Genomic DNA, 27500 nt, shown 5'->3' with positions numbered 1-27500 from the left:
TTCGGACTCCGCCCACCTCAGGTCAGTCTAGGTCAGGGTCTCGTCACGGTCACACGCGCTCTTGACCTCTCCCCCCTCTCCGCCGGTTCTCTCTCTCTCTCTCTCTCTGTCTCAGTCTCTTTCTCTCTGTGTGTGTGTCTCTCTCTCCTTCTCTCTATCTCTCCCTCTCTCGCCGTTTTGCCTCCGAGTCGCCATCCGAATATGGATGCGCTCCTGCAGGAGGGAAAATGATAACCTACAGAGAGAGAATGTGCAGACAGACAGGGCCAGACGCGAGAGAGAGTGATTGATGGACTTGTCGTATATGTAAACCCGCGTATATATTATTATTTTTTTGGAGGGGGGATGCCCCATTTTATTATTTGAAGAAAAAAAAAAGAGGTTCGGAAACGTGTTTTTGAAGACTTTGTTTATAGAGTGTGTACATAAAAGCTGGCGGATTGTGATCAGAAGTGTTTTTTTTTTTTGTTATTGGTGATTATGGTGCGTTCCAAAACAACTACAACAAAAACAACAACAGCAAGACCTAACGTCGTAATTTAGAGAAACGTTCGTTCACAAAAATGATGAAGAAACGAACCACTCGTCACTGGAAATTCATTTGTTTTACGTCAGTTCTAGAATAACTGCCTGTACTCATTTGCATAACGTCTGAAGAGAAGGGAAAAAACATGTTCTAGAACTGTTACTTCTTTTTTTTCTAAGACAAGGAAAGAAAATAATAATCGCTCCAAAAAAAAAGATAAACGTATAAGAAAAAGATAAGATAAAAGTGTCTGACCGAAGGAGTGTACAGTGGCGGTCGGTGTACATGTTTTGTTACGATTTTCTGGATATATTGTGTTTTGAACAACATCGAGCTGGATTGCCGCGGGAATATGATTTGGCCGAGGTAAGTGAAACGTGGTCTCGTTTTGGGTTTGGTTTCCCCCCTTTCTTTATCTCTCTCTCTCTCTCTCTCTCTCTCTCTCTCTCTCTCTCTCTCTCTCTCTCTCTCTCTCTCTCTCTCCCTCTCTCTCTCTCTCTCTCTCTCTCTTTCTCTCTCTCTCTTTTCTTTCTTTCTCTTCATTTCCCCCATCCCCCCCCCCATTCTCCCAACCCCCCTCCCCCTCTCCACCCCTCTCTCTCTCCTCTCGCTCCTTCTCATCTTCTCTCACTCTTCTCTCTCTCCTCCTCTCCCACTCTCTCTTCTCTCTCTCTCTCTCTCTCTCTCTCTCTCTTTCTCTCTCGCTCTCTCTGTCTCTCTTTCTCTCTCTTTCTCTCTCTCTTTCTTTCTTTCCCTTCCCCCCCCCTCGCTCTCTCTCTCTCTCTCTCTCTCTCTCTCTCTCTCTCTCTCTCTCTCTCTCTCTCTCTCTCTCTCTCTCTCTCTCTTTGTTCACTCTCGCTCGCTCTCCTAATTGCAACAACGACAACAACCACGGCAGCAGAAACATGGTGTCACAACTTACCTTCCAAAGCGGAATGTCAGTCGGTTCTTCTGACCCTCCTCCCCCCTCCTCCTCCTCCTTCTTCTTCTTCTTCTAACCCCCCCCCCCCCCCAACAACCCCTTCCGCCGTTCGTCCAACCCCATTCCATCTCTTCACTTCCTCTCCTTCTTCTCTCCTTCCCCTTTATCTTCCCTTCCCCCCTTCCCTCTACCTCTCCTCTTTCCTCTCCCCTCCACCACCCCTTCCCCTTCCACCAACCCTTCCCCCACAACCTCTTCCCCCTATCTCCCCCTCCACCTCTCCCTCCATCCCCCCACCTCTCCCCCTCCCTCCCTCCCTCCACCCCCTTCAACCTCTCCACCCCCTCTCTCTCTCTCCCTCCTCTCTCGTCCTCTCTCTCCTCTCTTCACGTCTCTCCCTATCACTCTCCTCTCACTCCTCATCTCTCCGTCTCTCCTCTCTCTCCACCGCTCGCCTCCATTATCGATCTCTCTCTTTCCCCTCTCTCTCAATCTCGTCTCCATCCTCCTACCCTCTCTCCCCCTCAATCTTATCTGCCCTTCTCTATCCGTCCCGTCCCTATCCCTTCTCCTCTCTCTCTCCATCTCTCTCTTCTCTCTCTCTTCCTCTCTCGCTCTCCTCAGTCTCTCTTCTCTCTCTTCTCTCTCTCTTTCTTTCTTTCTTTCTTTCCTACAACCCCTCTCTTCTCCCTCCCCCCCCCCCCCCCCCCCCCCCCCATCTCCACCATCTCCCACTCCACCTCTCCCCCCCATCTCCCACTCCCTCCCTCCACCCCCTTCAACCTCTCCCCCCATCTCCCCCTCCCCTCCACCACCCCTCCCTCACCACCCCACCTGTGTCGCGGTTATTAGCAGATAATTACTTTACGTGTCCAGCGTCCATGCGTTTAGCTCACTCTCTACTGAGCGTTGAACATCCCTGGAACGCTGGAAATTGAGTGGGGAGGGTTGGGAGGGGAGGGAGGGGGGGAGAGGGAGGTTAGAGTGGGGGTAAGGGAGCGGGAGGGAGAGGAGGGGGAGAGAGGGAGGATGGACAGAGAGGAGAAGAGGATAGAGAGGGGGGAGCGGAGCGGGAGGGGAGGAGGGAGAGAGGGAGGGGAAGGGAGGGATAGAAGAAGGTGGTGAGGGAAGGGGAAAGGAGGGAGAAGGAAATATCCCTCCCTCCACCCCCTTCAACCTCTCCCTCCATCTCCCCCTCCCCTCCACCACCCCTCCCTCACCACCCCACCTGTGTCGCGGTTATTAGCAGATAATTACTTTACGTGTCCAGCGTCCATGCGTTTAGCTCACTCTCTACTGAGCGTTGAACATCCCTGGAACGCTGGAAATTGAGTGGGGAGGGTTGGGAGGGGAGGGAGGGGGGGGGGAGAGAGGGAGGTTAGAGTGGGGGTAAGGGAGCGGGAGGGAGAGGAGGGGGAGAGAGGGAGGATGGACAGAGAGGAGAAGAGGATGGAGAGGGGGTAGGGGAGCGGGAGGGGAGAAGGTGGTGAGGGGAGGGGAAGGGAGGGAGAAGGAAATTAGTGAGGGAGAAGAAGGGAGGGAGGGAGAAATTAGTTCTCTCTCCCTCCTCTCTCTCCACCCCCTCTCTCCTCTCCCTCTCTCCTACCTCTCATTCCTCTCTCTCTCATCCTCATTCACCATTCAACCTCTCATCTCTCTTCTCTCTCTCTCTCTGGCCCTCACTCTCACCATCTTCCTCCATTTCTCTCTCGTTTGTGGTTCGTGGTAGTGACTCTCTCTCACTCTCTCTCACTCTCTTTGTTCACGTCTCGCTCTCGCTCTCGCAAATTGCACAACGACAAACAACCACGTGCCGCAGAAACATTGAGTCACAACATAACCTCCAAAGCGGAATGTCAGTCGTTTCTTCTGGACCCCTCCTCCCTCCCCGTCCTCCTCCTCCCCCGTCCTCCCTTCTCCCCCCTCCCTCCCACTCCTCTCCTCCTTTTCCCCTTCTTCTCCTTCTTCTAACAAACATAACCACCCCCCTTCTAACACTCCCCCCCCCAACCCCCCCCACAACACCCCCCCTCAAAACACGCATAAAACACACACCCCCAACCCTACCCGCCCCACACCAACACCCCACCCCCCCCCGCCAACAACCCCTTCCGCCGAACCCCTTCCCGGTTCTCCCTTCCGCCGTTCTGTACACCAACCCCACATTTTTATTACCCCTTCATTCCACTCTTCACTTCCTCTCCTTTCTTCTCTCCTTCCCCTTTATCTTTTATCTGCTTTTCTTATCTTTCCTTCCCCCCCTTCCCTCTATACCTCTCCTCTTTCTTCTTATCCTCCCCTGCCCTTTCCACCACCAAACCACCCCACACAACACACCCTTTTCCCCAATCCAACAACCCAAAAAAAAACCCTTCCGCCCCAACAAACCTCTTTCCCTCTTTCCACCCTAACACCTTCTCCCCTCCCCCTAAACTCCCCTCCACCCAACCCTCCATAACCCACCTCTCCATTCCATCCCCCCCCACCTCTCAAGCTCTCCCCCGCTCTCCCCCTCCCCCTACAACCCCTCCCTCCACCACCACTTCCCCCTTCAAAATCAACCTCTCTCATCCATCCAACACCAACCCACTCCCAAACCCCAAAAACCCTCTCCACAACCACCACCCCTACCACCACACTGCCCTCCGCTACTCCCACCCCCTCCCCCCCATTCCCCCCCCCATCAGCCACCATCTACCCACTTCCACCTCTCTCCCCCCATCTTCTCCCACTCTATCTCCCACTTCTCTCCCAGATCAACCCACCCCATCTCCCACATTACTCACTTGGAACTCCCTCCTCCATACCACCCTCCCACACCTCCCCTCCACCAACCCCCTCATCACCCCCACTTCCACCCCTTCATGTCACTTCCAATCAACCTCTACCCACCCATCCTCCCCTCTCCCCCTCCCCCATCCACACCCCTCCCCCTCAACCACCACACCTGTATTCCGGTTTATTAGCAATATATTACTTTACGTGTCCAGCGTCCATGCGTTTAGCTCACTCTCTACTGAGCGTTGAACATCCCTGGAACGCTGGAAATTGAGTGGGGAGGGTTGGGAGGGGAGGGAGGGGGGGAGAGGGAGGTTAGAGTGTTTGTAAGGAGCGGAGGGGCAATGGATAGGAGGGGAGAGAGAGGATGGACAAGAGGTAGAGGATAGAGAGGGGGGAGCGGAGCGGGAGGGGAGGAGGGAGAGAGGGAGGGGAAGGGAGGGATAGAAGAAGGTGGTGAGGGAAGGGGAAAGGAGGGAGAAGGAAATATGTGAGGGAGAAGAAGGGATAGGAGGGGGTTAAGGGAAGGAGGAGGAGGAGGAGGTGAAGACAAGTTGAGGGAGCAGGGGTAGGGGATGGGGAGGGAAGAGGAGGGAGAAGAAAAAGAAAAGGAAGAAGGAGGGGGGGTAGGGGGAGAAGTAAGGAGGAGGAGAAGAGAGAAAAGGGGGGTGATCTATATTTTCTACTGGCTTTTCAGTTGTTGTTGTTGTTATTGTTGTATCGTAGATAACTGTATCTGTGTCATTCTATATATCCTCCTATGATAAAATGTTATATATATATATTTATGTATCACCACATCTATCATCACATCCTAATCATCACTACGATAATGTGCATTACCATCACCACCACATGTTTTTTTTCTAATCATCCTCGTTTTCTTTAATAACTATTATTATGATTATCATTATTATTAATATTGTTGTTAGGATTTAGGTGTTTTGTTATCATTATCATTGTTCTTAGTATTGTGTTATCAGTAAAAGTTTATTATTATTGCTTTTATGGTTGCATCATCATCGTCATCATCTACCATAACTACAACCATTACCATTCGCAGTATATCCTGATAGACAATAGACATATACAAAAATAACTCCATACTGATATTTTTATGATCGAAATCAAAACCTCATTCCGAAATTGACACCAAACTAATCATCATCCCGGAACAATTAAAAAAAAAAAAAATACCAGCTGTGTTACGAAAACATCACCATACTGACCACCATCACTCAACCATTTCTCAAGAAAAGAAAGAACGAACCACTTATTTTGAAAACCTTGCAAGCGGTCCTCGGCGGTCGGTCAGTCTCCGCCGTCGACTCCGCTGCAGCTAGATCAGCAAACTGCCAAAGAACCGGAAAATTACCACATTATTCACCGCGGCACAGGTCGTCTCACTGCCTTGCATCGGTTTCCCACATCAAAGCCCGCCACGCCACAGCACATCACAGCAGGACAGGACGTCGTATCTCGAAGTAACACGCCATCGCACGGAATAACACGTCACATCACATCACATCACGGCGAAGGAAACCAAAGCACATCATTACACATCACTGTCAGACATAGCACGTCACCTTACTGTGTGACACGCCGCATCACGTCACATCACGGCGAAGGAAATCAAAGCACATCATTACACATCATTGTCAGACACAGCACGTCATCTTACCATGTGACACGCCGCAACACATCACGCCGCAATACTGCGTTGCATGGGATACCTTATACACCTAAGTTACCATTGCAAACAACACTGCTCTACTTTGTATCCATACAATGCGTGCACACCGATGCAACTGCAGATGCATTTGCGCTTATATGCGCTGGTGTCCGTATTATATAGATGCATGGATAGATAGATAGGTAGATAGATAGATAGATAGATAGATAGATAGATAGATGCATGGATAGATAGATAGATAGATAGAGAAATAGAGAGATAAACACACACACACATGGATAGAGAGCAAGATCTATACTTGAACTGATGGATGAATAGGTAGATAGGTTGACAGCGAGGTAGATAGATAGACGAATAACTACTTAGACAGATAGACAGATATAGTTATTTTGTCCAGAAAATTACCATTATAGTTGTAGACGCATGTTTTGTTTTGTTTTTTGTTTTTTTTATGGTACGTCAGACGATACCATTTCTTGTTCTTGGGCATTATTATTATAACTACCACAACACGTACCTAACCACCATGCAGGCAGACACACACACGCACCCGAGCCCTTTGGAACCAACCTACCACATATATATAACACATGCAAGCACTACATAGTACATTGCTTAACACCTCACGCCTAATCGCTACACATGCACATAAACACACATACACATAGACACACACACACACACACACACACACACACACACACACACACACACACACACACACACACACACACACACACACACACACACACACACACCTCCCCCCCCACCCCCACCCCCACCCCCTCCTCTCTTCAACACACACACACCAGGTGAGCCAGAGGGGAGGGGGTGGGTGGGGGTGGGGAGGTTCTAGGAGGGCATAAAGGGGGGAAGGATGAGGAAGGGGAAGGGGGTAAAGGGGGGGAAGGGGGGAAGGGGGGGAAGGGGGTGCCCGCGGGTACGGGGTGCAGGCTGGTTGGCGAGGTAGTTGCCGGACCACCCAGATTCGCCTTCTCGGCAGCTTGGGGCAACAAGCGATACTTGTAATGGCTTCCTCGACTTCAGGAGATATCGGCCATTGCTTGTGGATTATTTAGCCCGCGTCGGCCCGTGTATAGATATACTAATCGTGTGAAATTAGGTGGCCATTGAGTAACTGCAGCATCATTGTCCCGTATGACTTCTGGAGGCGAGAGTCTTCGGCGACAGGGGGCTTTGTGGGGCGCCCTCGTGCACGCCCGTCGCCGCGCCCGCCCTTTCTCTCGCCATGAGCCGCCCTTCGGCCCCCATGAATCCCTCCGTCAGCAAGAGGGAACGGGACCAGCGGCCGAGAGACAAAGGGCGACCCGAGGCGAACCCGAAGCCCGAGCCGCGGCGAGGCTTTCGGACGCGGCTTCATGATGATTGCATTGTTGATGGCCGACAAGATGACTGTATCAGGCCGAGCCCCCCTGGCCACCCCACCATCACTCTGCCCTCCTCCTCCTCCCCCCCCCCCTTACCCCACCCCTCACCAGCCCCATCGCCCCACCCGAGGCTCCCCACGCCCTCCCCGCCTCCATGCACATCTCCACGCACGCCCACCGCCACATGCGAGTACGCCCACCCACCGCACCCCACGCCCGGACTGGCTTTTGCACGCCCGCGGATGCTACTCTGAATGCACTCTACGGCCACGTCGCTTCTTGCTTGCATTTTCTCACTATTCCCTCCTCCTTGCAACGCTAACAACCCCTGGCTCGCCGGGGAACCGCACATCAACACTGTCATACCACTGTGCAACACGGTATATCAGCATATGCAATATATCCTTTGTGTGTCTGTATTACTGCATGCTTGTTGTTATCATTGGCATTAATGCCATAGTCGTCGTTTGTCAACATCATCATTGATACCAATAATCATCATCATCTCCACTACCACCACCATCATCTTCATCACACATCCCTGTCATCCACATCACCATTACCACCACACCCTCATAAAACACACACACACACACACACACACACACACACACACACACACACACACACACACACACACACACACTCTCTCTCTCTCTCTCTCTCTCACACACACACACACACACACACACACACACACACTCTCTCTCTCTCTCTCTCTCTCTCTCTCACACACACACACACACACTCTCTCTCTCTCTCTCTCTCTCTCTCTCTCTCTCTCTCTCTCATACACACACACTCACTCTCTCTCTCTCTCTCTCTCTCTCTCTCTCTCTCTCTCTCTCTCTCTCTCTCTCTCTCTCTCTCTCTCTCTCTCTCTCTCTGTGTCTGTGTGTCTGTCTCTCTCTCTCTCTCTCTCTCTCTCTCTCTCTCTCTCTCTCTCTCTCTCTCTCTCTCTCTCTCTCTCTCTCTCTCTCTCTCTCTCTCTCTCTCTCTCTCTCTCTCTCTCTCTCTCTCTCTCTCTCTCTCTCTCTCTCTCTCTCTCTCCTCTCACACACACACACACACACACACACACACACACACACACACACACACACACACACACACACACACACACACACACACACACACACACACACACACAGCACCACGGCCAACACCTGCACATCAGCCTTACGTCGGATGTTGCTGGTTGGGCCATCATTAACCACTCAGTGATCAGCTGTAAAGTGGCGGGTTATGGCGGGAGCTGTTGTCTAAAGGGGTGAGGGAGGGAGGGGGGGGAGGGGGGATGGCAGTGTATGTGTATGTAATGACACCGTAATTATATAGGTAGGTGTGTACTTACGCGCGTGTAATTAAAGGAATGTCAAATATTTTTTTTGGGGGGATTGACAATGTTGGAAATTTCGGGTGAAGAATAGGGGGTTTCGTTGGTATTTCGAAATGCTTTTGAAAATGAACGACTCACGGTCCTACTTTCCAAAAGCAGTATCTGAATAAAACAGCAACGCGCATTCCATATGGGAATACAACAATGCACATACAAACACAACACCAAATAGCATAGGGACTTCACCATAACACCATAACACCTTCATCACACTTATCACAACAGATGGCACTATCACTAGGCTCTGAGACAACAAGGGCACTGAAGGACCCGCGTGAAACACCAGCTAAAACTTAAAATAAACTTAAAATAAATAAAAATAAACAGGTATTCTGAAAAGCCGTTACGGTACCATTTGTTGACATGGCTTTTGATGTATCAATAAATCTTCCCCCGATGCAGTGACTGGTTATTGATTATGATCTTGAACAGATGGCTCGCCAGGTGGTTGTAAAAGAGGAATTAACGACTGAGCTGTTGATTCCTGCTAAAAGGGACACAGGTGGTTATTTCAGACAAAGACTGATGGTCTCGTTGACTTATCATTAACAAAGACAAGGGGCATGACAGAGAGCTCATCACAAACAAAGACAGATGGTCGACACAACGCTCGGCCGGTCGTCGCCATCAGAAGACAGGTGGAGAGGCAAGCATGTGTCTCCGTCATCATGCACTGTCTGTTAATCCTCTGATTGATCAGTTGGTTCCCCTCACCCTGCCCCTCCACCTCCTCCTCTTCCCCTTTCTCCTTTTCCTTTCCCTTTCCCCTTTCTCCTTTTCCTTTCCCTTTCTCCTTTCTTCTTTCCCTTCCAATTGCCCTTACCCTTCCACTTACCCTTACCCTTCCTCTACCCTTCCCCTAACCCTTAACCTTCCTCTCCCCTTCCCCCTTTCCTTTCCTCTTTTTCACTTCTCTCTACCTCCCCCCTGCCACCCAATCCTCCCCACCTCCCCTCTATCACCCCTTCCTCCCATCTACCTCATACCACCCTTCTTCCCCTCAACCACCCAATCCTCCCCCCTTCGTCCTAACAACCCTTCCCCTCACCCCCCCCCCTGCCCCCTCCTCTAAACTCATGATCTGACCCTCCGAAGAGAGACATTCAAGCCGCCGTCTTCGGCTTTCGAGTTTTTGAGAATCCGTCTTCGTGTTTGACTCGAGTGCCAACACGCCGTGTCCTGCAACCTTGCAACCTCGGCCTCGCGTGGGAGAGGACTTCATCATCGCCGCCTCCCTTTCTTGCCCGCGTTGTTGAACTGACGCGTTGCATGTTGCTCGCCATCAGATCTCCGCTCGAACGCGCCGCGCTACTCGCGGTCTCCGCTTGGCATTGTGGGTAGGCATTGCTCGGAGTGGCTGCCCATCAGATTACGCTCCGGCTCGCAGATCACACGGCGGGGCCCATCAGGTCACGCCGGGATGCCATCACGCGTTGGCGTTGGCGGCGGCGGCGGCGGCGACAGCGCGCGCTCGACTCGTGGAGGCAACAGCTGGGAACGGAGGCGAGTGACGCGTCGCCATGACAACGGCACCTTCGACTGAGATCTCGCATTCCTGTGATGGCGATAGACATTGTAGTAGCGGAAGGAATGATAATGATAGTGATATTATCATCATTATTGTTATTATTGTTATCATTGTTATTTTTGTTATTATTTTTATCATTATTATTATTGTTTTTGTTGTTACTATCATCATCTTCCATATCATTATTATCATTATTACTATTAATAAAATTGTCATTGTCATGATTATCAAACTAATGCAGAAAGAGATAATGAGCGAGAGAGAGAAAGGACGAAAGAAAGAGAAAGAGAAAGGGCGAGAGAAAGAGAGAAAGAGAAAGAGAAAGAAAAAAAGAAAGAGATAAAAAGAAAGTGAGAAATAGATAAAGAGAAAGAGAAAAAAAGAGAAAGAGAGAGCCTCAAAAAGAAAAAAAGCAGCACCAGGGTTTAACAGCAGGAGGAGCGCAGCGGATAACAACTGTATCATTAACGACACATGGTTCGACGACTGTATTACCGCAGCATTTATCAGCACGTCCGCAAAAACTGGAAGGGAGAAGCCGGGAGCCTGGTTGCCGAAATATCTCCCCGAAGTATGACGAATTGGGCGGCGGCGACACACACACGCACACGCACACACGCACACGCACACGCACACGCACACGCACACGCACACGCACACGCACACACGCACACGCACACGCACACACGCACACGCACACACGCACACGCACACGCACACGCACACGCACACGCACACGCACACACACACACACACACACACACACACACACACACACACACAGAGAGAGAGGCCCGCAAAAAAGCTAATGACGGCAGCCTTCTTCTGCTCTTCCTCCTCCTCCTCTTCGTCGTTGTCGTCGTCCTTCTCTTCTTCTTCTTCTTCTTCTTCTTCCTTCTCCTCTTCCTCCTATTCTTCTTCTTCTCCTTCTTTTTCTTCTTCCACTTCTTCCTCTTCTTCTTCCTCCTCCTCCTCATCCTCCTCCACTTATTTTCACTCTTCTTTCTAATCCTCGTCTTCCATTCTCTTCTCCCTTCCGTCCACCTCCTCCTCCTCTCCCTCCTACCACTGCTACTACTAAGAGAGAATGAGTGAGAGAATGAGTGAGAGAGAGTGAGAGCGAGAGTGAGAGTAAGAGTAAGAGTAAGAGTGAGAGTGAGAGTGAGAGTGAGAGTGAGAGATAGAAATAGAGATAGAGATAGATATATATATATATATAATATATAGATATATATATATATAGATAGAGAATATATATAGAATATAAAGAAAGAGAAAGAGAGAGAGAGAAAGAGAAAGAGAAAGAGAAAGAGAAAGAGAAAGAGAAAGAGAAAGAGAAAGAGAGAGAGAGAGAGAGAGAGAAGATACACCTCTCACGAGAGACAAAACAGGAGGGCGGCGAGGTGTCCTGGTCAGAGAGTATGTCAAGCTCTATATGGGCTCTCGCTAGGGTACTTATCACGCGAACATCACTCTATAAAACACGATGAAAAAAATGAACAGATTAATAAATAAATCAATGAATAAATAAATACATGAATAGAAAATGAGATAATACCTTTCTCTCCACTTAACTTAACTCCCTCGAAATTACACTTCAAGCCAAATATATTACAAAAATCGTCGATTCAAATAGGAAAAAAAAATCACGAGGCAGAATCCCGCGAAAACAAATGAGAAACGATAAAGAAAAGAGGTACCAATTAGTGATAAAAAAAATGAAGAGAACGAATCTTTTTGAAATTCACTCGAGTGCCAACCGATAGGCTTAAACTGAACTGAACAGGAAATAGCAAGTGTATTAAGACTTCAACCACAAGCGTGTGTGTGTGCGCGTGTGTGTGTGTGTGTGTGTGTGTGTGTGTGTGTGTGTGTGTGTGTGTGTGTGTGTGTGTGTGTGTGTGTGTGTGTGTGTGTGTGTGTGTGTGTGTGTGTGTGTGTGTGTGTGTGGTTAATCTACAGGTGTATGGTGCCAGGAAAAAGGGGGTGTATCTCTTAGCTATGGTGCCACGGTACATGAAGTGCCTTTTTAAAGATATTACGGTGCCAAGAGTAACGATTAAATAAGGGCAGCGTTCTGGGTCTGGCGAATTAATTTCTCCGACGTCTTTATATTGGGGTCCTATCTCTCTCTCTTTTTATGTAAAGTTTATTCTGCTTCTCTCCCTCTGTCGGTTTTGCAATGGGAGGGGGGATTTTAGATTATTTCTCTCTCCTTCTCTCCTTCTCTCCTTCTCTCTCTCTCTCTCTCTCTCTCTCTCTCTCTCTCTCTCTCTCTCTCTCTCTCTCTCTCTCTCTCTCTCTCTCTCTCTCTCTCTCTCTCTCTCTCTCTCTCTCTCTCTCTCTCTCTCTCTCTCTCTCTCTCTCTCTCAAACACTCCCCTCCCTGCTTTTTCACTTCTTACCCCTCCTCTTCCCCCCCCCCTTTCCCCCTCTTTCCCCCCTCCTCCCCCTCCTCTTCCCCCTCTTCCCCCCTCCTCTTCCCCCCTCCTCTTCCCCCCTCTTTCCCCCTCCTCCCCCTCTTCCCCCTCTCCCCCCCTCTTCCCCCTCTCCTCCCTCCGCTGCCTACAGTAATTATATAAACCAACAGCCGAGATAAAGAGGCGCAAACACTCCCATTAAATCCATTAAGGTTCAACAAATCAATTCAGACATGGATCTCGTCTCGCAGTCGAACCGAGACCAGGCCACCACGCGACATTAAGTGTGTGTGTGTGTGGGGGGGGGGGGTCTGTGGGTGTTTGTGTGTTTGTGTGTGTGTGTGGGGGGGGGGGGGTCTGTGTTTGTGTGTGTGTGTGTGTGTGGGGGGGGGTAAGGGATAGAGAGAGAGGGAGAGTGGAAGGGGGTGGCAGGGAGGGGGTAGGTTGTAGGGTCACGGGAGGAAGGTAGGGGTGGTGGGTAGGGTAGGGAGAGGAGGGGTGGGGAGGGTAGATGAGAAGTGAAAGATATGGGAGGAGGGTAAAGAGGAATAAGGAGGAAGGAGGGGAAGAAAGGGGGTACTGGAGGACAGGAGAAGGTTGATGAGGCAGTGATAGAGGGGATAAACGAAGGGATAGGGAGAAGGAGAAGAATAGGAGAGGAAAGCGAAAAGGTACAAAGGTTAATATAAGAAAGGGGGAAATAGAAGACATGTAAGGGAACTCAGAAGAAGGGGAGAAGACAGAAAGGAAGTTGACGAAAGTATAGGAGAAAAAAAAAGACCAAGAAAGGGTAGAATAAAGAAAGATAATTGATAATTTTGAAAAGAATACAGAACAAAAAAAATGCAATAAGGAAATAAAAGGAAACAAGACAGTTGCAACAAACGATACAACATAAAATAGGGAAAAGACCGATGCTATTATCCAACCATCACAATAAACAAATGAATAAGCAAAACCCACGAACCCAAAGAAGAAAAAAAAGAGAAAAAAATGAGGAGACAAAAGCGAACCTCCAGAAATTTCAACGAATGACAAAACAATAACAACACAAACGAAGGGTAACGAAGAAAGAATAGAAGGAAAAAAAGATAGTCTAAAAAGAGTAAAGAAAAGAATGAGTGTGTGTGTCAGATGAAGATAAATGGCCAACGAAGACAGGAGACAAGAGAGAGCGAGAGAGAGAGAGAGAGAGAGAGAGAGAGAGAGAGAGAGAGAGAGAGAGAGAGAGAGAGAGAGAGAGAGAGAGAGAGAGAGAGAGAGAGACAGAGAGCAAGAGGCACAGAAAAGTTGACGAGGACAAAGGATCTGCAATTGAAAGGTGAAGGAAGTGAGGATCGAGGTGAAGGCTGATGCAAGGCCTTGGGAGGGGAGGGAGGGAGGGAGGGAAGGAAGGAAGGGAGGGGGAGTGGGGGGATGGGAGAGAGGGTGGGTGGAGGCCGATGCGAGGGCTTACGAGGAGGCGAGGGGGGAGGAGGGAGGAAGGATGGGAGGAGTTAGAGGAAGTGATGAATGGGAGCTGGGAAGGGAAGGGAGGGGACAAGGGAAGTGAAAGGAGCCGAGGAAGAAGGGAGATGTAGAGGGGAGAAGGTGGAGAAGGAGAGGAGAGCGAAGAGAGATGAAGAGGGAAGAGATAAAGATGGAAGGGGACTAAAGAGGGGAAGAAAAGGGCGTGATTGATGATAGTCGATGACTAATTCGCCTCGAGCCTAAATATAGATAAAAAGATAGATAAGAAAATAGAAAAAAAATATCAGAAAGAGGAATAGAGGTAGCGAGATAGAAAGAGATAAATAGAGAGGTAGAGAGAGGAATATCTGAGAAATAGATACAAAGAACACAACAAAGACAAAACCAAATTACATAAATTAAAAGCAAACTATAGTGGAAGAAAATAAAATAAAGGGGAAAGAAGCGGGGAGGGAGAGAGAAGAAAGGAGAGAGGGGGGAGAGGAGGAGAGGGAGGAGGGGGAAAGGAGAGAGGGAAGGAAGAGGGGGGGGGGGTGGATGTAGGCTCACCCGGCACCGCTCCCCTTATTGGATAAGTGATGCCCGTGTCACTCAAGACGGTGTACCAATACTAATGCTTTCGTCAACTGTGAAGATGGTGATGCTGTGTGCGCTCGTGCCTTCGCTCTGGGCCCGAGGGGACATCATGGGGGGAGTGAGTGAGAGAGGGAGAGGGGGAGGGAGGGGGAGGGAGAGGGAGGGGGAGTGGGAAAGGGAGGGGAGGGGGAGAGTGAGAGTGAGAGTGAGAGTGAGAGTGAGAGTGAGAGTGAGAGAGTGAGAGTGAGAGTGAGAGAGAGAGAGAGAGAGAGAGAGAGAGAGAGAGAGAGAGAGAGAGAGAAAGAGAAAGAGAAAGAGAAAGAGAAAGAAAGAGAAAGAGAAAGAGAAAGAGAAAGAGAAAGAGAGAGAAAGAGAAAGAGAAAGAGAAAGAAAAAGAAAAAGAGAGAGAGAGTAAGAGAAAGAAAGAGAAATATAAAGAGAAAGAAAAAGAGAGAGAGAGAAAGAAAGAGGTGGGAGACACTTACGCCCAGCCATACTGCCATGCAGAGTAGGGAGGGGGAGTATCCTGTCACGAGATACGACCTAAGACCTCTCCACCCCCTCCTATCCCCTCTACCCCCCCCTCCATTCTTCCCTTCTACTACTCCCCTCCCCCCATCCCCTTTGCCTCCCCCTACCCTACCTCCTACCTCTCTTCGTGGCATTCGGATGTAACCAGTTTATATAAACGCGATAACTTGAGAGATATAGAGAAGTTGCGTCTTTGTTTCTTCCTCTTCGCGCGCTCTCTCTCTATCTATCTCTCTATCTATCTTATTCTTTCTCGCTCTCTCTATATATCTATCTATCTCTATCTTTATATATCTACCTATTTATCTATCTTATTCTCTCTCCCTCCCTCCCTCCCTCCCTCCCTCCCTCCCTCCCTCACTCACTCACTCACTCCCTCTCCCTCTCCCTCTCTCCCTCCCTCTCCCTCTTTCCCTCTCTCCCCCCTCTCTCTCTCTCATTCTCTCTCTCTCATTCTCTTTTTGCTTCATTCATGCATGACTGAACGTGTCGAGAAAAAGAGGACGAGGAAAATGAAGTGAGTTGCAGATGCGATTAACCCTCAACTGCAAATAGACATGTCTCGTCATAACATGGTCGTTTCGTTGAAGTGATGCTAATGGTCGTCTTCAGATAGAGTCGTCGTTGGTCTGTCGTCTCGTAGGGTCGTTGGTCGAATGTCGTAGTTTTTGTTGTTATTTAATCTCCAGTTAATGGCTTTATGTTTCGTTTGTTTCTGTCTAATGTTGTTTGGTGTCTAAGTTGCAGTCTAATGCCTTATGTGTTGCAATTTAATGTTGTTTGGTGTCTAAGTTGCAGTCTAATGCCTTATGTGTTGCAATTTAATGTTATTTGGTGTCTAAGTTGCAGCCTAATGCCTTATGTGTTGCAATTTAATGTTGTTTGGTGTCTAAGTTGCAGTACAGTGCGTTGCTGCAACTTTCGGGTTTTTCTTCAACCCTCTACGAATGGCGTGTAGGCTACTCAACTCCGAGCTACTCTCTTGACTCTAGCTCTTACTCTGACAGCAATGGCCGGCTGTTGATGCAACGTCGGCCATGCTGTCGTTGCAATCGTTGCACGTCGCGACACACTTGTCAATCGAGTTGACTTCAATTCAGCCGACGCCGAAGCGAGGCCGAAATGCGCTTCTAGGAACACCACCCGTGGTATGATTATCGGCATTATGTCCAAAATTAGGTTGATTTCGTGCATCATGGGCGCTGCAGTTCAAATCGAAGTTGTTTGTTTATTTATACGATTGTTTCAAACTCCATTGACAGCTCTGAGGAATCCGTAAGAGCACTCGTTGTAAAGTAAACAGGATTAGAATCTTCACGTAATTTTTTTTGAGGGGGATCGGATATCACGTTAATTGAGTGGAGGAGTGGAATGTGCTCACCTGTAGATCAATTAGAGCTCCTGCGAAACACCTGTTGATGCGACGAGGACTTCCCCCTGCAACACCTGTTGACGTACAAGATTTGCGAAATTATTCTGAAAACTAAGTAATGTAGTCGTAGTGATAGACAGGTGGACACGGAACTACAAGTGTATAGAGAGGAAAAAATGAGTAGTTCTATGGACCCTAGCAGTAGCACAGGTGAATAGACACCTATTGTTGTCGCTGTTGCTAAAGCTTCCCGTCCTCCCAACCCCCACCCCTTTCCCCCCTCGATCCCCCTCCCCTCCCACTCCCCCTCCCTCCCCCCGCCTCCCGACCCCCCACCCCCCGAAATCCAGCGACGGGACAACGTAAGTTCTGACAGAGAACGACAACCCGCAGAACACGTGTCGATGCGTCGATAGAGCCAATAGCGAGCGATGTAAGCGGGTTTGACAGGAAAGAATGAAATCGGCCGATAATGAGGGCCGGGGCAGGAGGTGCGGCCGCAGGTAATATCTCTATCGTGGGCTCGCTCGTCCCCGCCATCGCCGCCTAACCGCCGTGTAACAAGCTCTCTCATTGGTTACACGTTATGCACCTGATAATTTCATTTGCTCAAAATACGTGTGACGTCACGGGTGTTTTTCTCTTCTCACGGTGGCTGGTCAAGACGAGCCAATGGGGCGAGGAACTCCACACTCGGGTCCCTCCCCCGTTATTATCTCCCCACATCCTTCTCCCAGCCTCCGGGACACCTGCTTCCTCAAGACAGAGAATTAAGAAAATACCTGCTTATAGCGACCAAGGCCCTCAGGACTAGGGGTGGTCGCTCTGTACGGTGGTCCCTGGGCCGAGGTCGGGATGGTTAGCGCAGTCTACGAAGAGTCTCTCAAGGTTGCGAGATCTCTCCATTAAGTTTCGTCAGGCCCGCGCTCGTCTTGGGCCACACGCACGTCTCTGGCCACGTCGCAGGCTCGTCCTCCTGCAAGAGGGACACGAGAGCTTGCTTGTGACCGAGTGTGACCCCGGAGAAAGGCGTAGGAGCCGCAGGATCGAGGCGAAAGGTGAGGGCGGGCGGACGCACCGGGGTGGGCGCGGGGCGGCGATTGCGGGAAATAGCGTTGGTGTCGGAGCGAGCCTGGTCTGGGCCGCCGCGTGTGTGTGGTCCCGGGGCCCTGACAGTCCCACTCCTCGACCTGAGCACGGCTTTGTGTTGGTTGCCCTAGTCAGTACCCAACCAGCGACCACACGGGACCTGCGCCACCTCGCCTCCACATGACACCACTGGATATTTACCTCGAAAACGGCAGCTAAGCAGGCGTATTGGGCTCGAGGAGCGAGTACATGCTACACCCTGGCGGCTCCCCGACACTTCCTGGGTGGTCCGCCAGCATAGAGGCCGCAAGAGATGGAGTTTATATAATGCTGATGATATGCTGGCGGCGGACTGGGATTGGTCATAAGCAGATTGGGTAGTGAAGTCCGCGGTGTCGACGTCTCAATTAGTGATGTCGACCAGCGCTCAGCATCATCCTATCGACGGGGTGATTGAGCCATTGCTCGGCGGAGGCTGCGAGGGCTTCAGAGATGAGTGTCCCTACGAACGACGTGTCAACTTCTCTCCACTTGTCTTACGAGAAGGTGAACTGTCAAGTGATGAGGAGCGGAGGGAGAAGCAGCCTCGTCTCCCTTGTGCTGTGTGATGCTCATGCCGCGACCACCGTACTCTTGTGCCCTTACGGAAGATGTGATAAATAGATGAAGTGGATTAAGTGTCATCGCCCCCTCAGAGGTTTAACTAACGAATATGTGCCGACCCGCAGTGTGTTCCCAGTGCGATTAATACGAACTAGTATTGGTGATATACGTGTCTGTGTCCACGCAAACGAGAAATACATGCCAGTTCGCAAATAGATCGAGGCAGACGTCGGGTGTCCAGTGTTCGCGACCCATACATCCCATAGCCTTGGCTGAGGAGGAAAAGTTCAGGCCAACCTGCCGCAGCCGCCGCAGCCGCCGCAGCTTCACCGCCACAAACACACCAGCCATTCCTCCCTCTCCGCCTAACCTCTAGAAGCTCGGCCTATAAGCGTCTCTCTGAGTTACCTTTTCCCTCGCTGAACCGTCTCTCTCTCTCTCTCTCTCTCTCTCTCTCTCTCTCTCTCTCTCTCTCTCTCTCTCTCTCTCTCTCTCTCTCTCTCTCTCTCTCTCTCTCTCTCACTCTTTCTCTCACTCTTTCTCTCGGCTCCTTTCCTGGTCTCGGTTTTTCTACTTCTCTCTCTATCTCCGTCTTTGTTCCCATTCTCCTCTTATTATTTATCCTCTCTCTTCTTCCATACCCTTTCCTTCCATTTTGTCTCTATTCCCATTTATTTATATCCCCTGAATTTATCTCCTCCTCCACCTTGCGTGTATGGAGCCGCGCATTACAAAGCTACAAGTCCGCCCCAAGCCCGCTGCTCCTCTGCTTTCGACCTGTAATACCTGTTTACCCCAAAAATTCCCACTTTTCCCCACGTAGGCCTATGCGCTAGGTCCTCTCCCTTCTCTTCCTCCTTCTCTCCCTTCTTCTTCTCCCTCTCCTCCGACACGGTGTTCCTTCCTTTTATCCCCTTCCCCTCTTCCCAGTTCGGCTTCCGATTATTCTGCATCTTTCATTCTCTCTCTCTCTCTCTCTTCTCTTATCATTGTCATCTCCAGCATCCGTGAGCTGAAGTCTGGAGCATCATCGCCATATTCATCTCGGCCCGGGATGGTGAACCGCAAACCTAGGGTCTCGAAATATCCCGGAAGAGAAAACAAAAACGAAAAAAACAAAACAAAGCAAACCTCTGTTTTAAAAGTCCTGGAAATGATCACAGAAAAGACAGAATAATCTCATTTACTGACGGGCGTCACAGGAAGTGCTTTAGAGAAGACAACCGAGATACATTTCTATATCCGCTGTGTCCACTACAACCTTCAAAAGAAAAACCCTTCACCCCCCAACCCTCCCCCCTACAACCCCCACCCCCACCCCCACCCCCACCCCAAACCCCAAACACCCCTTCGCGAGTGAGTGACCTTCCTGCAAATCCTTCGGCGGGTATTCTCCTTGGCGTGAAGGTCCTCCGGATCTCACTCCTCGGGTCTGTGTGTGTGTCATCCCTGGCGAGGAGTGACAAGTGCTAGGAAAGTGCTTGGGAGTCGGGGAGTGTCGTGGCACGCTTGTTTATCGGTTGCGACAAGTCTATCGGTGTCTATCCGTCGCTTCCACTGCGGTAAGTCTTGGCGATTCTAAGGTTTACGTTTTTTATATATATATATATATATATATATATATATATATATATTATATATATATGTATGTATGTATATTTATACAATCATATACATATATGTGTGCTTATTTGTATTATGGGATATTAATTTGTATGTATGTACAGAGAGTAATATGTTTATCTAAATTGAACTCTTGGCATTTTTTTCCAATATATCATCCTAAATACAGTAAGATGCTGATGTTATGCTGAAATTAAAAACTTATTCAGAGAAACATTAGAATATGCAACATGGCAGCTCATCTCGCGACTGAATGACTTATTTATAAAACTGGCATTGCAGAAGTGTCATATATTCCTCTGATAGACCTTTCTCTTTCTCTTCTTTTCTCTTCCTCTTCCTTGCCTCTGTCTTAATCCTTTATTTTACTTGATCTTCTTCTTCCTCTTCCTCCTTCTCTTCCTTTTTCTATTTTTCCTGCTTCACCCTTCCACCACTTCCTTCGCCTCCTCCTCTTTCTGATTCTTCTTCTCCTCCTCCTCCTCCTCGTCCCCCTCCTCCTCCTCCTCCTCCTCCTCCTCCTCCTCCTCCTCCTCCTCCTCCTCCTCCTCCTCCTCCTCCTCCTCCTCCTCCTCCTCCTCCGCCTCCTCCTTCTCCTCCTTCTCCTCCTCCTCCTCCTCCTCCTCCTCCTCCTCCTCCTCCTCCTCCTCCTCCTTCTCATCCTTCTCGTCCCCCTCCTCCTCTTCCTCTCCTCCCACAAACAAAAGAAAGTGTGAATGAAGACAAAACTCAACTGCTCTGTCAACCTTACCCCTCCCCCTCCCTCCCCCTCCCTCCCCCTCCCATCCAAAAAAAAAGAAAGACAAAAACAAATCTCAGTTTCCTCGCAACAGTTTTGTGTGAATGGAAAGTGACGTTTAGCGCTTCTGCTTGCATTCTGCTTGCATTCTGCTCATTCTTCTCCGCCACGTTTCTATGAGCAGGTAAAATGTCTTTGAGTGTATTCACGTCCCTGCATCCCCCCGGCGCGCCATTCCGAAAATGTGCTTGAGGACTTTTCAGTGTTGAGATCTCACTCTCTCTCTCTCTCTCTCTCTCTCTCTCTTTCTTTCTTTTGTTTTCTCGCCTTGTCTCTCTTTTCTTTTGTTTTTGAAGTTGTGGTTTCTCTCTTCTTCTTTTATTTTAATTTTATCTCTTTTTTTTTCTTTATTTCATGATTTCTTTAGTATGGTATAAGTTTTTGTCGTTTTTAGTGTTTCTTTTTTTTTGTCTTCTTTTGCTTTTCTCTGATTTTGTTTAAAGTTTTAATGATAAAGAAAATTCATATGTAATTTTTTTGTCTCTTTGCAACGGCTTTTCAGGGTGAAAATCGTATGGAAACAAAGTAAAACTTTTTTGTGAGATTTGATCAAAATAGGTTAAACAGATGATACATTACCCTGATTTCGACAACTTCTATGTTTGGTTTATATACGACTTATAAGTATATGTATATATATGTATGTGTGTGTATTCATATATATATATATATATATATATATATATATATATATATATATATATATATATATATATATATATATATATATATATATATATATATATATATATATATGTATATATATATATATATATGTATATATATATTCATATTTATATTCATACTTATATTTATATTCATAAAATTCTATCTTTGATTTTTTTGGAACAAACGCGCTGATAGAACTACTTCCGTTGCTATATTGCATCTCTTGGTTGCAATCAAACTCTCGGATAGAAAAGTTTTTGGCAAGATTGAATATGTATCAGATAGCCAGATTATCTTTCATATATGAATAAAGTTAAAAGCGGTGGATGAAAGATGATTGAATAAGAGAGCGCTGTTCGTTAAATATCTGAAACTGTTTCGAAAAAAAAATATTTTCGAAGCAGAAACAAAATGGCGATTGGTCTCATCAGCGTTTTGGAAGATCGCTTTGAAGAAAACTATTATTTTATTAGAAAATTCAAAATAGTTTTCTGAACATTTTATACCTAATCGTTCGGTGTATTAAATTCCCATAGTATTCACATAAAAAATATTCATAAATAAGCTCAAAGTTCGAAACGGAATGAAACGCACGAACACACATACCATTGTTCGTATATACAGGCTACGAACATGCCTCAAATATGCTTCTATGTGCGTACGAAAATGTGCATGATAACCTGTATAATGTCCAGACACAGACCGCCCCTGGCCAAGAGTGTCTAAGGTCTGAACCAGACAGAGACTTGCGGGTTTGGGGTAGGTATTGCAAAAAAAAAAAGAAAAAAAAAAAGAAGAAGAAAAAAAAGGTTTTTGCCATGGCTGCTTGAGATCTTTGCCATGCCCAGCGTTGGCCTTCGAGGTACTATGCGGAGAGAGGGGGTGAGGGGCGAGAAGGGGGAAGTAGGAAAAGTAGAAGGAGAAGGGGGGTAGAGGAAAGGGAAGAAGGAAGAGAGCATGGAGAGGAAGGGGATGGGCAAGGAGAAGGAGAAGGGGGAACGGGTAGGAGATGAAGAAGAAAAAAGAGAAGAGGAGGAGAAGGAGCAGGAGAAGAGGAAGAAGAAGAAAAAAAGAAGAAGAAGAAGTAGGAGGAGGAGGAGGAACTTGTCAGACAAAGTATATTTACGATATAATGTATCGCTGTATTACTACTGGCAGACCTGTTATACTGATAATATTTATCATTCACATGTGGCTCCACCTCATGCAATGAACACGTAGTACAATTAATTTTTTTCCCCATATCTACTTAACTTCAACCCCTTTATCAAATCCACGCGCGAACCAAGTGATAAGGGAGATAAGACAACCAAGATAAAGCAAGCAAAACAATCTTACAAAGAAAAAAAAAATCCTTTAACGGTGACGAAACACTTCTTGGTGAAAATCCTTCGTCACAGAACATAGTATAAAAGGATAATATAAAAGACATCTTGAAAGTGACCCGACACTTACGTCTTGAAGAAGACTCTACCTTAGACTCAATTAGCATAAGTCAACTCGAATAATTTGCTTACACAAACTGATAATTGAGAAACCTGACAACATACACACACATACACACACGTGGTGCAGGGGATGGACCCGCTGTGATGGCAGATCTTCACGAGTCACGTGATGCTGCTCTCTGACGACGCCTGCCTCCACTTTCTGTCGCTCTCTATCTTTCTCTCTGTTTTTGTTTAGTTAGTTCTCTCTCTCTTTCTCTCTCTCGCGTGCGCGGGCTTTTTCTCTCTCTTTCTCTCTATCTTTATTGTATATCTGTTTGTCGATCTCACTCGCTTTCTTTCTCTCTCTTTTTTTTATTTTTGTCGTATATCTACTTTCTCTCTTTATTTTACATCTTTTTATCAATCTTTCTCTCTTTATTTTACTCTCTCTCTCTCTCTCTCTCTCTCTCTCTCTCTCTCTCTCTCTCTCTCTCTCTCTCTCTCTCTCTCTCTCTCTCTCTCTCTCTCTCTCATTCTCTCTGGCTTCAGACGCTGCAAAGATTTATGATTCCAACAATGATGTGGTGTTTAATAGCATCAAATTAATTGAAAGGCGCAGTTCTCTTACTGCATGATATTTAATGACATAATGCATGACTGCCGCTGTCTCGATGTTGAAACTGTCTGGCCAAAAACTTTGACGTCTTTCTCTGGCTGTTAACAAAGTATTTCCTTCTCATCCTTATTATTGTCCGCTTTTTGGTTGTCTTGCTTGAATTCCTCTGCTTATATTTCTTTCTTTTTATTTCTGGCTTATTTTTTTTCTCTTTTTTGGTTTTCCTTTTCTTATTTTTATTATTATTATTTTTCTTTTTCTTTTTTTCTTCTTTTTTTTTTTCTTGTCATCATTTTTGTTGTTGTTGTAGTTCTTCTTCTCCTCTTTCTCCTCCTCCTCCTCCCCCTTCTTTTCCTCCTCCATTTCCTCCTCTTCCTCCTCCATTTCCCCCTCCTCCTCCTCCATTTTCCCCTCCTCCTCCCCCTTCTTTTCCTCCTCCTCCATTTCCAACTCCTCCTCCTCCATTTCCCCCTCCTCCATTTCTAATTCCTCCTCCTCCTCCTCCCCCTCCTCCTCCCTCGTACCGCCGCCTCATAGATGAAGTTATTAGATGATATCCAATTGCTGCTTTTAGATCGACCTTCGCGGATGAAGTTATTAAGAAAGGTCTGGCGGTGTGAGATGCGGAGTGGAAGGAGGAGGAGAGGGAGGAGGAGGAGGAGAGGGAGGAGGAGGAGGAGAGGGAGAGGGAGAGGGAGAGGGAGAGGGAGGAGGAGAGGGAGAGGGAGGAGGAGAGGGAGAGGGAGGAGGAGGAGGTGGAGGAGGAGAGGGAGAAAGAGGAGGAGGAGAGGGAGAGAGAGGAAGAGGAGGAGAAGAAGAGAAGACGGGGAAAAGGAGAAGGAAGAACAAAAAAGAAGAAAAAAAGAGGAGAAAGAGAAGGAGAAGGAGAAACAAAAAGACGAAGATAGAGAGAAAAAAGAGAATGAAGAGAGAAAGGAAGAGAAGGTGGAAGGGTCACACCCGAGAAACATGTGTATGGTAAAAGAAGCATGTGGAGGCTGGGGCTAGGAGGTAGGGGTAGGGGTAGGGGTAGGGACAGGGTGGGGATGGGGCTAGGAATAGGGTGGGGCTAGGGCTAGGGGTGGGGGTAGGGATGGGGGTAGAGGTGGTAGGGTATCAAGGGAAGTTCCATCGGTACCTTCGGCGGATGATAAAGTTATTACAGCGGCTGCCGTAGCGGTGGTGATGGCGGGTTGGTTCGGTGTTCTGGCGAAAACCGGTACTTGTGGATAAAGTTATTACATTGGGGACACCGCGTACGAGGCCTCGGGCATGGTTGCACTGCACTTTTCTGCAACATGTGGCGGTGGTCTGGGGGGTGTTGGCCTTTTATTTTCTTCTCTTCTTCTCCTCGTTTTTTTCTTTTTCTTTTTTTTCTCTTTTTTTTCTGTCAATTATTTGATAGAGTGTCTTGGTTGATTATGTAGCCGATTTTGTCGTCTCATTGTTAGCGAATTTTTGCGGTCGAGCGTCAAGTCTTGTCCTCGCTGCACCCCGCGTTTTGTCGCCCCTTTGTGTGCCATTTCGGACTCGCTCTTGGTGGATTTGGGCCGTCGTGGATTTGGGCCTTTGGTGATTTGGGCCGTCGTGGATTTGGGCTTTCGTTAATTTGGGCCGTCGTTGATTTGCGGTTTCGTGGATTTGGGCTTTCGTGGATGTCTGGTTTTTTTTTTCTTCTTCTTCTTTCTTGTTTGTTTGCTTTTCTGCCTTCGTCTCCTTGCGTTCACACTTCGAAGGATAGCATATAGAAGAAAATTAAGAAAAAAAAAATTAAAGAAAAGTCAAACTCGGACCAAGGAACTTCATCGCACGCCAAGCCGAAACTTCTCGGGTGATGACAATGGTACACTGGAAATAGTGATGAAGACGTTGGAGATGGAGGTTCGGCCAGCGGATAGGATCATGCACTCCTTCTCCTCCTCCTCCTTTCCTCCCCCCCCCCCCGTCAAACGAGAGGATCGCGTGCATGACGGCAGGCGGGGCTGGGAGGGACACGGGCCATACTTAGTCATGAGCGCCGTCATAGCCTTACCTCCTCAGGTGAAGAGGTCGTCACACTAGGTGGTCCTTCGAAGGCCCGCGTCTGGAGGGTGCCAGAGCGGACGCCGAGGAGGGGGAGGGGAAAGGGGAGGGGAGGGGGGAGGGGGAGGTGAAGGGAGGGGAAGGGAGAGGGAAGGGAAGGGGAAGGGGGGGAGGGAAGGGGAACAGGAAATGGTGAGGGGAAGGGGAAGGGGGAGGAGGTAAGGGAAGGGGGTAGGGGTGAGGTGAAGAGGAAGGGGGGAAGGGGGGAAGGAAAGGGAAGGGGTGAAGGGAAGTTTAAAGCATGGAGGGAGGGAGGGAGGAAGGGACATGGAGGGACACAGTCAAGAGAAAGTCATGCTTAAGAACCAACTCGAAGAGCATCCACACTTCGGGAATCACACTTAAGGAGTCACACTTAATCAGCCAGCACCTCTGCAGTCTCACACTCAAGTATCCACACTTAAAGGAACCACACAGAAAAAGAAAAAAACTCACCCTTTAGGAGAGCATATCCGAAATGAAAATCGAAACGGAATTCTTCTCACTTATGCTTCGGGGATGGTCCTGTACCGCGGTGCGAAGAGAGAGACATCACACGCTTGCCCCGCCTGTGTTCCTCTCACGGGTGACTGAGCCTTCGAGAGAAAGACGTGTTTCCTGCTTCTTTGGATTATTAAGGTGATAAGACGTGATATCATGATCGGAGAGGGCGGTGGGTGTCTTGGCTTTGGCTTTGGCTTTTGTCCTGGTGGAAGCGGCGTCTTTCTTTGTTATTTTGTTCCTGTTTTTTCTCTTCTTCTTCTTCTTTTTTATTCTCTTGCTCTTTCTTTTTTTTTTCTTTCTTTCTCCTCCTCTTCATTCTGCACATCCTCCTCCTTCCCCCTCTCCTACTCCTCCTCAGACTTCGTCTTCTTTTTCTTCTTCTTCTCTTTCTCCTTCTTCTCCTTCTCCTCCTTCTCTTCCTCCTCCTCTTTCCCCTACTCCTCCTCCTCCCTCCCCCTCTCCCCATTCCCTTCCTCCTCCTCCTCCTCCTCCTCTTCCTCTATCTCCCTCCCTCTCCCTAGTCCCCTCCTCCTGCTCCTCCTGCTCCTCCCCCCTCTCCCCAGTCCCACCCTCCTCTTGCCTCCCCACCCAGAAATATTTTCCGTTTTACGACCGCTTTATGAGGCTGGAGCTTCTATGTTGATTATAATTACTTCATCCTCGGGGTCAGAAAGATACTGTTCTTGCAATTCTTTGAAATAGAATTTATACGCTTTTTCTTTTTCTTTCTTTTTTTTATAATTTTGAACTCGAAATGTTCCATTCTCTCCTTCTCTTTTGTTCTATATTTATATATTTTTATTTTCTTTGTAATATGTCGCTAAGATTGTATCAAGAGATGAACAAAATAGAGAGAACGACTACTTAGGCAAGAGGAAATAAGAGGAAATAAGAGGTAAAGTGTGATGTTCTTCTTTACTTACCTGAAGGAGCGGAGCCGAAGGTGAAATATACCTTCGTCCCGTGGCAATGGTTAATGGGTTGTTGTACCATTAGACAATAGGGTGTTTTGCTGGTGGTGATTAGGTGGTTCTTTGTGTTGCCCGATGGATTTTTTTGTTTTTTTTTAAGGGTGGGGGGCTTTTTTTTAGGGGGGGGGGGAGATGAAGGGAGGGGGTGGGTGGGGGTGGGGAAGGGGGTGTGACTTGTTTTATTCTGTATTTGAGAGGTTTTAAGAATGGTTAATGGGTTTGGTTGGTTGTTTGTAAGGGTTGCCCATTAAATTTTGTTTGTTGGATGATGGGGGTTGGTTTGTTTTTTAGGTGTGGTTGTTTGTTTGTTTTTGTATGTATGTGTTTGTGTCTTTGTGTTTGTATGTGTTCATATTTGTGGATGTACGTGTTTATGTTTGTGTGTTTGTGTTTGTGCTTGTATGTGTATGTGCTCGTGTGTGTGTGTGTGTGTGTCTGAGTGTGTGTGTGTGTGTGTGTGTGTGTGCGTGCGTGCTTGTAGGTGCTTGTGCGTGCATGGGTATGAGCTCACACCTCACTACTTCTCAAGGAAG

At 48.0% G+C, this 27500-nt stretch overlaps 1 protein-coding gene across 5 annotated transcripts in view; it reads left to right on the top strand.

Moving 5' to 3' along the window:
- Positions 1-27500, top strand: part of ci (transcriptional activator cubitus interruptus) — a 370606-nt gene that overhangs the window by 252677 nt on the left and 90429 nt on the right. The window contains exon 1 of one of the 5 annotated variants that reach the window (XM_043008160.2): positions 15682-19856. The exons of the other annotated variants lie outside the window; for them this stretch is intronic. The gene's annotated coding sequence lies outside the window, so the exon portion shown is untranslated. Of the gene's footprint in view, positions 1-15681; positions 19857-27500 lie in introns of those variants that run through there. 5 annotated transcript variants of the gene reach the window in all.

Source organism: Penaeus japonicus, unplaced genomic scaffold (genome assembly GCF_977035675.1).
Source record: "Penaeus japonicus unplaced genomic scaffold, GWHDUDI00000001_assembly GWHDUDI00000018, whole genome shotgun sequence".
Taxonomy (NCBI): Eukaryota; Metazoa; Arthropoda; class Malacostraca; order Decapoda; family Penaeidae; genus Penaeus; species Penaeus japonicus.
This window is presented reverse-complemented; position numbering and strand designations above follow the sequence as displayed.